Raw genomic sequence first — 12,755 nt, 5'->3', positions numbered from 1 at the left:
AACAACCCCCACATCATAATCCCCCCCTCCACCAAATGATTTGGACCAGCACACAAAGCAAGGTCCATAAAGACATGGATGAGCAAGGTTGGGGTGGAGTCCTGACCTCAACCTGATAGAACACCTTTAAAAAACCAGGAGTTTGAAACAGGAGGTAAGACAGGAGTCTTCATTATTTTTTTTCAATCACTGATCCAGAACAAGCTTGCAGCTAATAAAGTTGGAACTCTTGATATATAGATTCAGCGGTGCAGCAAACGCTCTCATCTTAGTCTGCTCACCCCAGGGATAGTGAGAGCAGGACGCTCTCAAACGAGTCGGCTCTCCCCAGGGATAGTGCAGCCAGGCAGGGTCCTCCCAGCTCTCGGCTGCTGCAGACACAGCACAAAAAAACAGGACTCCCACCCACACCCCCCTAGGCAATTGATCCAGGGTTGCACCGATCGCCGTTAAGGGGTCAGGAAGGAATTTTTTCCCCCGATCGCTGCAGATTGGCACAGCACGCCTGGGGTTTTTCGCCTTCCTCTGAACCAATCGGGGAGAGAAGACTCAACGAGTGACGGCTCACTTGGACAGTCTTCCACCCATCACCATATAAGACCCCCCCAATCAACATTACTTCCCTGCGTTTTTTTCTGCGACCATGGGTTACCTAAAATACTCTGCAGAAACTATCCGGGAACTAAAACCATTTGCCTCTATACTCCCAGTTGTCACCAAAAAAGCTCTAAGGAATGAGCGACTGTTGAGAATCAATCGACGATCAACCGTCAAAAACTATGCGCAGGTACCCCAGCCCAAGCGCATAATATGCGCTTTGGTCAACACAAGATCGGCAGTAAAACACCGACAAGAAATCTATGATTTCATCCTTCAACACAATCTAGACTGCCTCTTCATCACAGAAAGCTGGCTGACAGCCGACTGCAACACCATTCTAGCAGAATTGGTGCCAGCAAATTATCGCATTCAAATGCAAAACAGAGTGGGGCAAAGAGGGGGGGGGCCTGGCGGTGATCCACAAGACTCACCTCTCGATCACCAAACCAGTCCTTCAAAACTCGCTTCTATTCATGGAAACCCTCACTCTGCAGCTGCAAACAAATCCCCAAGATACGGTCCATATGCTACTTTGCTATAGACCACCAGGCCCAAAAACGCACCTTCTCACTTCATTGACTGAATTCATCTCCACATATACCCTAAACATCAAACACCTTTTGGTGCTTGGGGATTTCAACCTCTGGGCCAACTCCTCGCTGGACCCCGTAGCCGACGCCTGCATCGACCATCTGGAAGGATTAGGTCTGCAGCAACTAATACAAGGCCCCACTCATGCCTCAGGCCATACGCTCGATCTCATTTTCAAACAAGATTTGGAAATTGACGTCCTGGGAAATGAGCCGCAACCATGGACCGATCACCATGCCATCAAATTCACAATCACCAAAAATGCCAGCCCAAAAAAAAAGACAAAACCGGTGACAACTCACTGGATTAGATCTCAGAAGAAGCTCCACTCGGAACTCTTCAAAACAACACTAGGGAACAAAATAAAAACAACCCAACAAAAACAAACAGCCACAGAAACACTTGACGCCATCAACATGGCGCTACTACAGTCAGCTGACTTAGTAGCACCAAAACGCAAAACTTGCATCCGGAAAAACAACTCCAGCTGGTTTAATGACCAGCTGACGTTGCTAAAGCAAGAGCGTAGAAGAGCAGAAGCTGCGTGGAAAAGGTGCTCTTCAGATAAAAACCACACCATTTACAAGATAATAACAAAGAAATATCACAAAGAAATCTTCACGGCCAAAAAAAATCATTTCTCCAACATCATCGCAAATGCCCTTAACCGCCCCAGAGAACTCTTCAAGCTGGTCACTCAGACTATGAATCCTGCTTGTTTAGAGGCCCCCAATTCTGATTCACAAGAATTTTGCAACGAATTATCGGATTATTTCATTAATAAAATTGAAAAAATCCGTGAAAGTATTCAGCAAAATGGAACCGTCACCAACTCCCCCCCAAATCACAAACCTAATACCCACATAAATCCGTTGCAACCACCAAAATTCACTCTAAAACCCATTTCCATCGATGCCACTAAAAACATCATCGGGACTTTGCGTAATAGCACAGCACCCAATGATATCATCCCCACTAAACTGCTGAAAGAAAGTGCCAATATACTGGCACCAGCTATCACGCAGCTCATTAACCAATCATTCAAGGAGGGCATGGTGCCCACCTTGCTAAAACAAGGTACAATAAAACCAATTCTAAAAAAAACTACCCTCGACCCCAAAGACCCAAACAACCGGAGGCCCATAACAGCTCTAAATGTCTTCTCCAAGGTAATGGAGAAAGTAGTTGTACAACAGCTGCAACTGCATTTAGACACCCATAAATTACTCGATCCGTTTCAATCAGGCTTCCGTCCAGGTCACGGAACAGAAACGGCGCTGCTTAAAATATGGGATGACGCTCTAGAGGCCGCAGACGAAGGAGAATCTTGTCTCCTGATACTGCTGGACCTAAGCGCGGCTTTTGACACTGTAGACCACGGACTACTACTGGCTAGGCTAGCTGAAGTAGCCGGAGTCGCTGAATGTGTTTTACCCTGGTTCTCCTCCTTCTTGGAAAACCGATCACAAATAGTGAAACTGGGGTCTTTCACTTCTGAAAAACATACGGTGTCATGCGGAGTCCCTCAGGGATCTCCCTTATCGCCCGTATTGTTTAATATCTATCTTCGCCCTCTCTTTGAAATCATCAGTAACCAGAAGTTACTTTACCACTCCTATGCAGACGACACACAACTGTATTTCCGCATCTGCAACAAAAAGGATCATTCTCTTGGACTAGAGAAATGCCTCACTCTAATAGATAACTGGATGACAAACAGTTATCTTAAACTCAATGGTTTGAAAACAGAACTTCTCCTGTTTCACGCTAACCGGAAAAATCACCCCGCGTCAACATGGACTCCCCCACCCATTCTGGGTAAAACTATCACCCCTAGCACCAAAGTCAAAAGTCTCAGAGTCATTTTCGATACCTACATGACAATGGATGCACAAATAGGGTCAGTAGTCAGTGGATCCCACCATCTGCTGCGCCTACTACGCAGACTCACGCCCTTTATCCCGAAAGAGGACATTGAAGTCGTGGTGGGAACAATCATCAATTCCAGACTCGACTACGCGAATTCCCTCTATCTAGGACTACCCAAATACCAAATCACTCGTCTGCAAGTCGTTCAAAATACGACCGCTCGACTAGTGACTGGGAAAAAACCATGGGAATCAATCTCACCTTCACTGAGATCCCTTCATTGGTTGCCAGTAAAAGACAGAATCACATTCAAGGCGCTCTGCCTAATACATAAGTGTATTCAAGGCAACGCCCCCCAATATCTATGCAAAAAAATAAAAGCCCACAACCCCAATCGCATTCTGCGATCCACCAATCAAAACCTCCTCCAGCTACCCAAGGCCAGATACAAGTCCAAAGGAGATCGAAGATTTGCAATCCAAGGACCCCGCCTGTGGAATGCACTACCAACCACCATCCGACTGGAGTCGGACCACTTGGCCTTCAGAAGAAAGATTAAAACCCATCTCTTCTGAGGTCAAGGGGTTCCTTACCCATGAAATGGATACAGCGCCCAGAGGCGATTCAGTTCGCATGTGTTGCGCTTTACAAGTCTCTCTCTCTCTTTTGGATGAATTAGAGCAAAGACTGCGAGCCAGGCGTTTTCGTCTAACATCAGTGCCTGACCTCACAAATGCGCTTCTGGAAGAATGGTCAAACATTCCCATCGACACACTCCTAAACTTTGTGGACGGCCTTCCCAGAAGAGGTGAAGCTGTTATAGATGCAAAGGGCGGGGCCAACTCAATATTGAACCCTACGGACTAACACCTAGATTCATAGACGCCGTCGCAACTTTAAGGCGGCGTAGCGTATCGCATTTACGCTACGCCGCATTAAGTCAGAGAGGCAAGTACTGTATTCACAAAGTACTTGCCTCCTAACTTACGGCAGCGTAGCGTAAATGCGGCCGGCGTAAGCGCACCTAATTCAAATGAGGATGGGGGGCGTGTTTTATGTTAATTACTCGTGACCCAACGTGATTGACATGCCGTCCGTGTACATATCCCAGTGTGCATTGTGCCAAAGTACGCCGCAAGGACGTATTGGTTTCGACGTGGACGTAAATTACGTCCAGCCCTATTCACGGACGACTTACGCAGAGGACGTAAAATTTAAAAATTTTGACGCGGGAACTACGGCTATACTTAACATTGACTACGCCTCCTGGGGGCAGCTTTATCTTTACGCGGCATATCTCTTATGGAAATGGCGTATCTTTACTGCGACGGGCGCACGTACATTCGTGAATCGGCGTATCTAGTCATTTACATATTCTACGCCGAACTCAACGGAAGCGCCACTTAGCGGCCAGCCTAAAAATGACACTTTAAGATACGACGGCGTAGGAGACTTACGCCGCTTGTATCTTAGCCTAATTTAAGCGTATCTGGTTTCCAGAATATGCTTAAATTAACACTGGCGTAGATTCAGAGTTACGACGGCGTATCTACTGATACGCCGGCGTAACTCTCTATGAATCTGGCCATAAGACTAGGATGCCATTAAAGTTCATGTGTGTAAAGACAGATGACCCAATACTTCTGGTGATGTAGTGCATATACCAGAGTATTCATATGCACAAAGCCACTAAAGCCCGCCGATGCCCGATCCATGCCGATCTCCGCCAGTCCTCGGATGTCTGATCCCTGCCGCTCTTTGGATGCCTGCCGATGCCCGATCCATGCCGATGCCCTAGGGCAGTGATGGCGAACCTTTTTGAGCCCGAGTGCCCAAACCGCGACACAAGAGCAATTTATTTCTTGCAAAGTGCCAACACAGAATTAAACCTTCCAGCGGCTCTGTACAGAGGTTGGGACTTATCTAAATGAGCCCCAAGGGACTAGAAATGGACGATTCTGCCAGATTCGCTCAGACTGCAGGGATTAGGAATGCATTGTGCAACATACACTGACCATTACACTCACCTACCTGACCATTACACTCACCTACCTGACCATTACACTCACCTACCTGACCATAACACTCACTTACCTGACCATTACACTCACTTACCTGACCATTACACTCACCTACCTGACCATTACACTCACCTACCTGACCATAACACTCACTTACCTGACCATAACACTTACCTGACCATTACACTCACTTACCTGACCATTACACTCACTTACCTGACCATAACACTCACTTACCTGACCATAACACTCACTTACCTGACCATAACACTCACTTACCTGACCATTACACTCACTTACCTGACCATAACACTTACCTGACCATTACACTCACTTACCTGACCATTACACTCACTTACCTGACCATTACACTCACTTACCTGACCATTACACTCACTTACCTGACCATAACACTTACCTGACCATTACACTCACTTACCTGACCATAACACTCACTTACCTGACCATAACACTCACTTACCTGACCATAACACTCACTTACCTGACCATTACACTCACTTACCTGACCATAACACTTACCTGACCATTACACTCACTTACCTGACCATTACACTCACTTACCTGACCATTACACTCACTTACCTGACCATAACACTCACTTACCTGACCATTACACTCACTTACCTGACCATAACACTCACTTACCTGACCATAACACTCACTTACCTGACCATTACACTCACTTACCTGACCATTACACTCACTTACCTGACCATTACACTCACTTACCTGACCATTACACTCACTTACCTGACCATTACACTCACTTACCTGACCATTACACTCACTTACCTGACCATTACACTCACTTACCCGACTATTACACTCACCTACCTGACACATGCAATGACACCAATAATGAGGCACAATGTTTTCCAATGACACCAATAATGAGGCACAATGTTCCCTAATGACACCAATAATGAGGCACAATGTTCCCTAATGACACCAATAATGAGGCACAATGACACCAATAATGAGGCAATGACACCAATAATGAGGCAATGACACCAATAATGAGGCACAATGTTCCCTAATGACACCAATAATGAGGCACAATGACACCAATAATGACAAAAAATGGGAGAGCACAATGTTTTCCAATGACACCAATAATGAGGCAATGACACCAATAATGAGGCACAATGACACCAATAATGAGGCACAATGACACCAATAATTAGGTACAATGTTCCCTAATGACACCAATAATGAGGCACAATGACACCAATAATGAGGCAATGACACCAATAATGAGGCACAATGTTCCCTAATGACACCAATAATGAGGCACAATGACACCAATAATGACAAAAAATGGGAGAGCACAATGTTTTCCAATGACACCAATAATGAGGCAATGACACCAATAATGAGGCACAATGACACCAATAATGAGGCACAATGACACCAATAATTAGGTACAATGTTCCCTAATGACACCAATAATGAGGCACAATGACACCAATAATGAGGCACAATGACACCAATAATGAGGCAATGACACCAATAATGAGGCACAATGACACCAATGACGACAACAATGATGGGGCACAATGTTTCCTAATGAAACCAATAATGAGGCTGAATAACACCAATGATGACACATGTTTCCCAATGACAGTAATGAGGCTGTTCTTTTTGCACAATTGATTATTTGCTGAGCTAGCACCTGATATCTGAGAGTGGGGCAGGCTTAGGACTAACAAGATAACTGTACCGTACACTGCACATTAACTCCTGTCTCCCAGTGTCTGACCTTGCTCCAGCAGCTCATTATTCCCGCCGAAAGGCTCCTCTGATTCCAGCCGTGTGTGCTCCCAGTCACGTCACCGCTGATTTGTGCGGTGTGGATGAGACAGCTTCTTTGATTGGATCAGAGTGCGTGCGCACACACGCACGCACATCACTCCCGGGAGTTTCTTCTTTGTCACTCCCACTCAGACACGTCATCAATAGCCCTAGAGAACTGTGGGAGTTGTAGTTTGCGGTGCGGTGGGGACAAATGGATTTTAGTGTGTTCTTTTCAATTTTTCATGGCGTGTGGCGTGCCCACCGAAACAGCTTGCCGTGCCAGGAGCGGCACGCGTGCCACGCGTTCGCCATCACTGCCCTAGGGTGACTACATTTCCAAACTACCATTCAGGGACACCCTCCCTTCCCAAAAATCAGCTTGTGCTGTAACGAATCACAGCACAGTGATTGGACACAAGAGGCGGGATTTATGATTTCTCCAATCACAATCAGGGGGCGGGGACTGTGCTCCTCCAGGCATTCCTGGCCAGGACAAGTACTGTCAGTGAGTAAAGTGGTGATGTGGCGGCTTTTTTTGGGGGTTTCAGATTGGCCCGGGCGGGGGGGGAGGGGTTTGGCTGTGTCAGTTTCATTCCAGGACACTGTATTGTCCTGGAATGAATGTGCCCGGGACGGACCTGCAAAATGCGGGACTGTCCGGGACATGTGGTCACCCTACGATGCCCGACGCCTAGATGGGGTCGGTCCACTGGCAGTAGACCGACCGGCAGACAGCGAGGGGGAATGGGGAGTTTGAGTTGCTGAGGTTGTTCCCCCCCCCCCCCCAAACAAAAAAACACCAGACGCCACCGCACATGCTGAATGGATTTAGACAATATTTGCTTATCCCGGAGTTCAGCTTTAATCTTTCACCTGTGAATAATGAATAGTGACATCACATTAATATGTGAACCATAAAAGCTGCTGCACAAAATTACAAATGAGTTGGGTCAGCTAAACAGCTCAGATATATATATATACTTCATCCAGCAATTTCTCTGTCATGTCTGATGGCAAAAATTGAAAGACACAGATTATTGCAACTCTGTATTCATTAATGCCCGACTTAACCACTTGACCTCTGGACGTTTTACCCCACTTCATGACCAGGCCATTTTTTGCAGTACGGCACTACGTTATTTTAACTGACAATTGCACTACTGAATGGGGGATTAGCAGAGCTGGGGGTTACTACTAAACGGGGGATTAGCAGAGCTGAGGGTTTCTACTGAGTGGAGGATCAGCATAGCTGGGGGTTACTACTGAGTGTGGGATCAGTATAGCTGGGGGTTACTACTGAGTGTGGGATCAGTATAGCTGGGGGTTACTACTGAGTGGTTGATCAGCAGAGCTGGGGGCATGGGTGGACTGACAACTCATGGGGCCCCCGGGCAATAGAAGATTATGGGGCCCCCGGGCTTACAGATGGCCACCATGCCAGGAGGCAGTGCAGAGGCGGGGCAGCTAAAATCTCAGGATTTTCACATCAAAAGCATGTCGGTTTCGGACATATCAGGGACAGATATAAAGAAAACACAGATTTTTACATGCTGTCCCTGGTTTTATTGAGCCTGGCAACCCTGATGGGGCCCCCTAGTGGCATGGGGCCCTCAGGCTGTGCTCGAGACTCCCAATGGTCAGTCCGCCCCTGGCTGGGGGTTACTACTGAGTTGGGGATCAGCATAGCTGGGGGTTACTACTGAGTGGGGGATCAGCATAGCTGGGGGTTAATATTGAGTAGGGGACAGGGATGGACTGGCCATTGGGACTACAGGGAGTTTCCCGGTGGGCCGATGGCTCAGTGGGCCGGCTTCAGTGACAGCGGATCGCTGCCCCCCTCCGCTCCTCTGTCTCTCCCTTCCCGCAGCACTCACCTCCTCTCCCTCCCCGCAGCGCAGTGGGGAAGCTAGACATTATTTCACCCGGGGCAAAGAATCAGTTCGGTGCCCCCCCCCTTATGGGACAAGATTAGGCAGAAGTGAGAAACTCCCATGCCATAGCTGTTGAGTCAGCTGCCTGTCCCCTCCCCCATGCTCCTCTGTCTTCCCCCCTGCTCCTCTGGTCCTCCCCCTGCTTCTTTGTTCCGCCCCAGATGAGTGCTGCGGGAAGGGAGAGGAGGTGAACGCTGCGGGAAGGGAGAGACAGAGGAGCGGAGGGGGGCGGAGGTCCGCTGTCACTGAAGCCGGCCCACTTAGCCATCGGCCCACCGGGAAACTCCCTGTAGTCCCAATGGGCAGTCCATCCCTGGGATCAGCAGAGCTGGGGGTTACTACTGAGTGGTTGATGAGCAGAGCTGGAGGTTACTACTGAGTGGTTGATCAGCAGAGCTGGAGGTTACTACTGAGTGGTTGATCAGCAAAGCTGGGGGTTACTACTGAGTGGTTGATCAGCAAAGCTGGGGGCTACTACTGAGTGGTTGATCAGCAGAGCTGGGGGTTACTACTGAGTGGTTGATCAGCAGAGCTGGGGGTTACTACTGAGTGGTTGATCAGCAGAGCTGGGGGTTACTACTGAGTGGTTGATCAGCAAAGCTGGGGGTTACTACTGAGTGGTTGATCAGCAGAGCTGGGGGTGACTACTGAGGGGAGGATCAGCAGAGCTGGGGGTTACTACTGAGTGGGGGATCAGCAGAGCTGGGGGTTAATACTGAGTAGGGGATCAGCGGAGCTGGGGGTGACTATTGAGTGGAGGATCAGCAGAGCTGGGGGTAAGGAAGAGATGTTCTGGTTCACAGAGGGTTATTGCCTAGCAAGCATGCGATTATGTATAAAGGAAAAGGAGATAACCCAACCACAGCTCATCCCAAACGCCAAGTACCCCATTTTTCGCCGTCGGACTTTGATTTACATAGCGTCAGACAAAAAAAAGCGTAGCCGTGTTATTTTTACGCTCTGCCCCCTCGCCGGGTGAACCGAAGTTTCCTTATTACCCAGAAGCCCGCGGGGCTCCATTGAAAGTCGCTTATAAGAAAGTACATTAGAGCTTTAATAGCAGCAAGCTGATAATTAGTTTCTTTACATTTTGCACTTTTTTTTTTCTTTCGTCTCTTAATTGCAGGACTACCTGGCGCGAGGGGTAAATAGACTATACTTTAATGCGCCTTTCTGTCATGGCGGAATATTCAACGGCTCGTAGAACAATCGGCGTTTTTTTTTTTTTTCGTTTTCTAAGCCCCGGCGCTCCTTACACAAAGCAGCCCACTCACCTACGCCACTTAATATTAAGTTGTAAGTGTCTCTACTGCTGGGAGCGGAGTACAGAACAGCTGTCTGCGGGCCCGGTACAGTCGCAGCGTGCGTTCTCGCAGAACATTATGTCCTTAGCTGCCTGTTTTGAAAGAATGATGAATTTTTAGATAATGCACTTATTTCATTTTTTTTTTTTTCCCCCCTCCTCCGATTCAATGCGTGCCTTTGGACTTAAATGTCAAGGAGCCGTTGGCTCTTCCGGCCTGTAGGTGGCAGCAAGCTCACACCGCACGTCTTAGACGCCATACAAAAAATAAATAAAAAGAAAGCCCCTTTTTTTATCGCCGTACATTGAATTATTTCTTTGTATCTGTCTTTATATTTGCTTAAAAGGACGCGCGGGCGGCTGTTACCCCGGCTCGTTGACGGCGGCAAAAGGGACAGACGGCTAGAAAATAACATATTGATTTTTGGTTCTGCCTGCAGGAGTTTGTAATCATTTGGGGGGGAAATATTTATGTACAGCGTCCCTCGGCTCTCGCGGTTTGGATGATTGACAATGAGGGGGGGAGGGGGGGTGGTGATCGCATGTCCATCAGCACATTTCACAGCGGGCAGTTCATGATGCAGACATATAGTTAGATTCAGAGAGACTTAGGCTGGCGTATCAGTAGATACGCCAGCCTAAGTCTGAATTTGCGTCGGCGCTAATTTAAGCGTATTCTGGTAACCAGATACGCTTAAATTAGGCTCAGATACGAGCGGCGTAAGTGTCTTACACCGTCGTATCCTAAAGTGTAATTTTTAGGCTGGCCGTTAGGTGGCGCTTCCATTGCGGTCGGCGTAGAATATGTAAATCACTAGATACGCCTATTCACGATCGTACGCTCGGCCGACGCAGTACAGATATGCCATTTACGTAACGCATTATCAGGCCCAAAGTTATTCCATCAAATAGCTGGAATAGTAATGTTAAGTATGGCCGTCGTTCCCGCGTCGAAATTCGAAAATTTTACGTTGTTTGCGTAAGTCGTCCGTAAATAGGGATTTACGTCATTTACGTCCACGTCGAAACCAATAGGCCCGTGCGGCATACTTTGCCGCAATGCACACTTCGATATGTAGGCAGACGGCGCATGCGCCGTTCCAAAAAAACGTCAATCACGTCAGGTCAACACAAATTAACATAGAACACGCCCCCTCAGCCTATTTTGAATTAGGCGCCCTTACGCCCGCTCCCTTTAGGCTATGCCGCCGTAACTTAGCAGGCAAGTACTTTGTGAATCATGTACTTGCCTCGCTAACTTACGGCGGCGTAGTGTAAACACGATACACTACGCCGCCGCAAAGTTAGGGCGGGCGGCCAGATTCACATCTGGCTAAAACAGTTCAGATGCCACCGATAAGGAGAAGGGATGACTTTGAGAAGGCCAAAGGAGCTGAGATTTGGGTATACTGTGCCCTTGTTCCAGGCTTAACTTAGGGCAGCAGTCTTCAAATTGTGGCCCGGGGACCTTATTTCATTCACTGACACCAACAAAGGGGCACAATTCCTCCCAATGACACCAGCGATGGGGCACAACTCCTATCAATGACACCAACGATTGGGCACAGTTCCTCCCAATGACACCAACGATTGGGCACAGTTCCTCCCAATGACACAGACAATTGGGCACAGTTCCTCCCAATGACACCAACAATTGGGCACAGTTCCTCCCAATGACACCAACGATTGGGCACAGTTCCTCCCAATGACACCGACGATTGGGCACAGTTCCTCCCAATGACACCGACGATTGGGCACAGTTCCTCCCAATGACACCAAGGATTGGGCACAGTTCCTCTCAATGACACAGACGATTGGGCACAGTTCCTCCCAATGACACAGACGATTGGGCACAGTTCCTCCCAATGACACAGACGATTGGGCACAGTTCCTGCCAATGACACGACAATTGGGCACAGTTCCTCCCAATGACACCGACGATGGGGCCCAATGACAAAAATAATGGGGCACAATTCATCCCAATGACATTAGTTATGGGGCACAATTCTGGGTAAGCTATGCAATTGGATGCTGCCACCTAACATGCAACTCCTATCAATGACACTGACGATTGGGCACAGTTCCTCCCAATGACAGCAACGATTGGGCACAGTTCCTCCCAATGACACCGACGATTGGGCACAGTTCCTCCCAATGACACCAAGGATTGGGCACAGTTCCTCCCAATGACACCGACGATTGGGCACAGTTCCTTCCAATGACACCGACGACTGGGCACAGTTCCTCCCAATGACACCGACGATTGGGCACAGTTCCTCCCAATGACACCGACAATTGGGCACAGTTCCTCCCAATGACACCAAGGATTGGGCACAGTTCCTCCCAATGACACCGACAATTGGGCACAGTTCCTTCCAATGACACCGACGACTGGGCACAGTTCCTCCCAATGACACCAACGATTGGGCACAGTTCCTCCCAATGACACCAACGATTGGGCACAGTTCCTCCCAATGACACCGACGACTGGGCACAGTTCCTCCCAATGACACAGACGATTGGGCACAGTTCCTCCCAATGACACCAACGATTGGGCACAGTTCCTCCCAATGACACCGACGACTGGGCACAGTTCCTCCCAATGACACAGACGATTGGGCACAG

Source organism: Rana temporaria, chromosome 13 (assembly GCF_905171775.1).
Source record: "Rana temporaria chromosome 13, aRanTem1.1, whole genome shotgun sequence".
In the NCBI taxonomy this organism is placed as follows: Eukaryota; Metazoa; Chordata; class Amphibia; order Anura; family Ranidae; genus Rana; species Rana temporaria.
Note: the sequence above shows the minus strand (reverse complement) of the source record.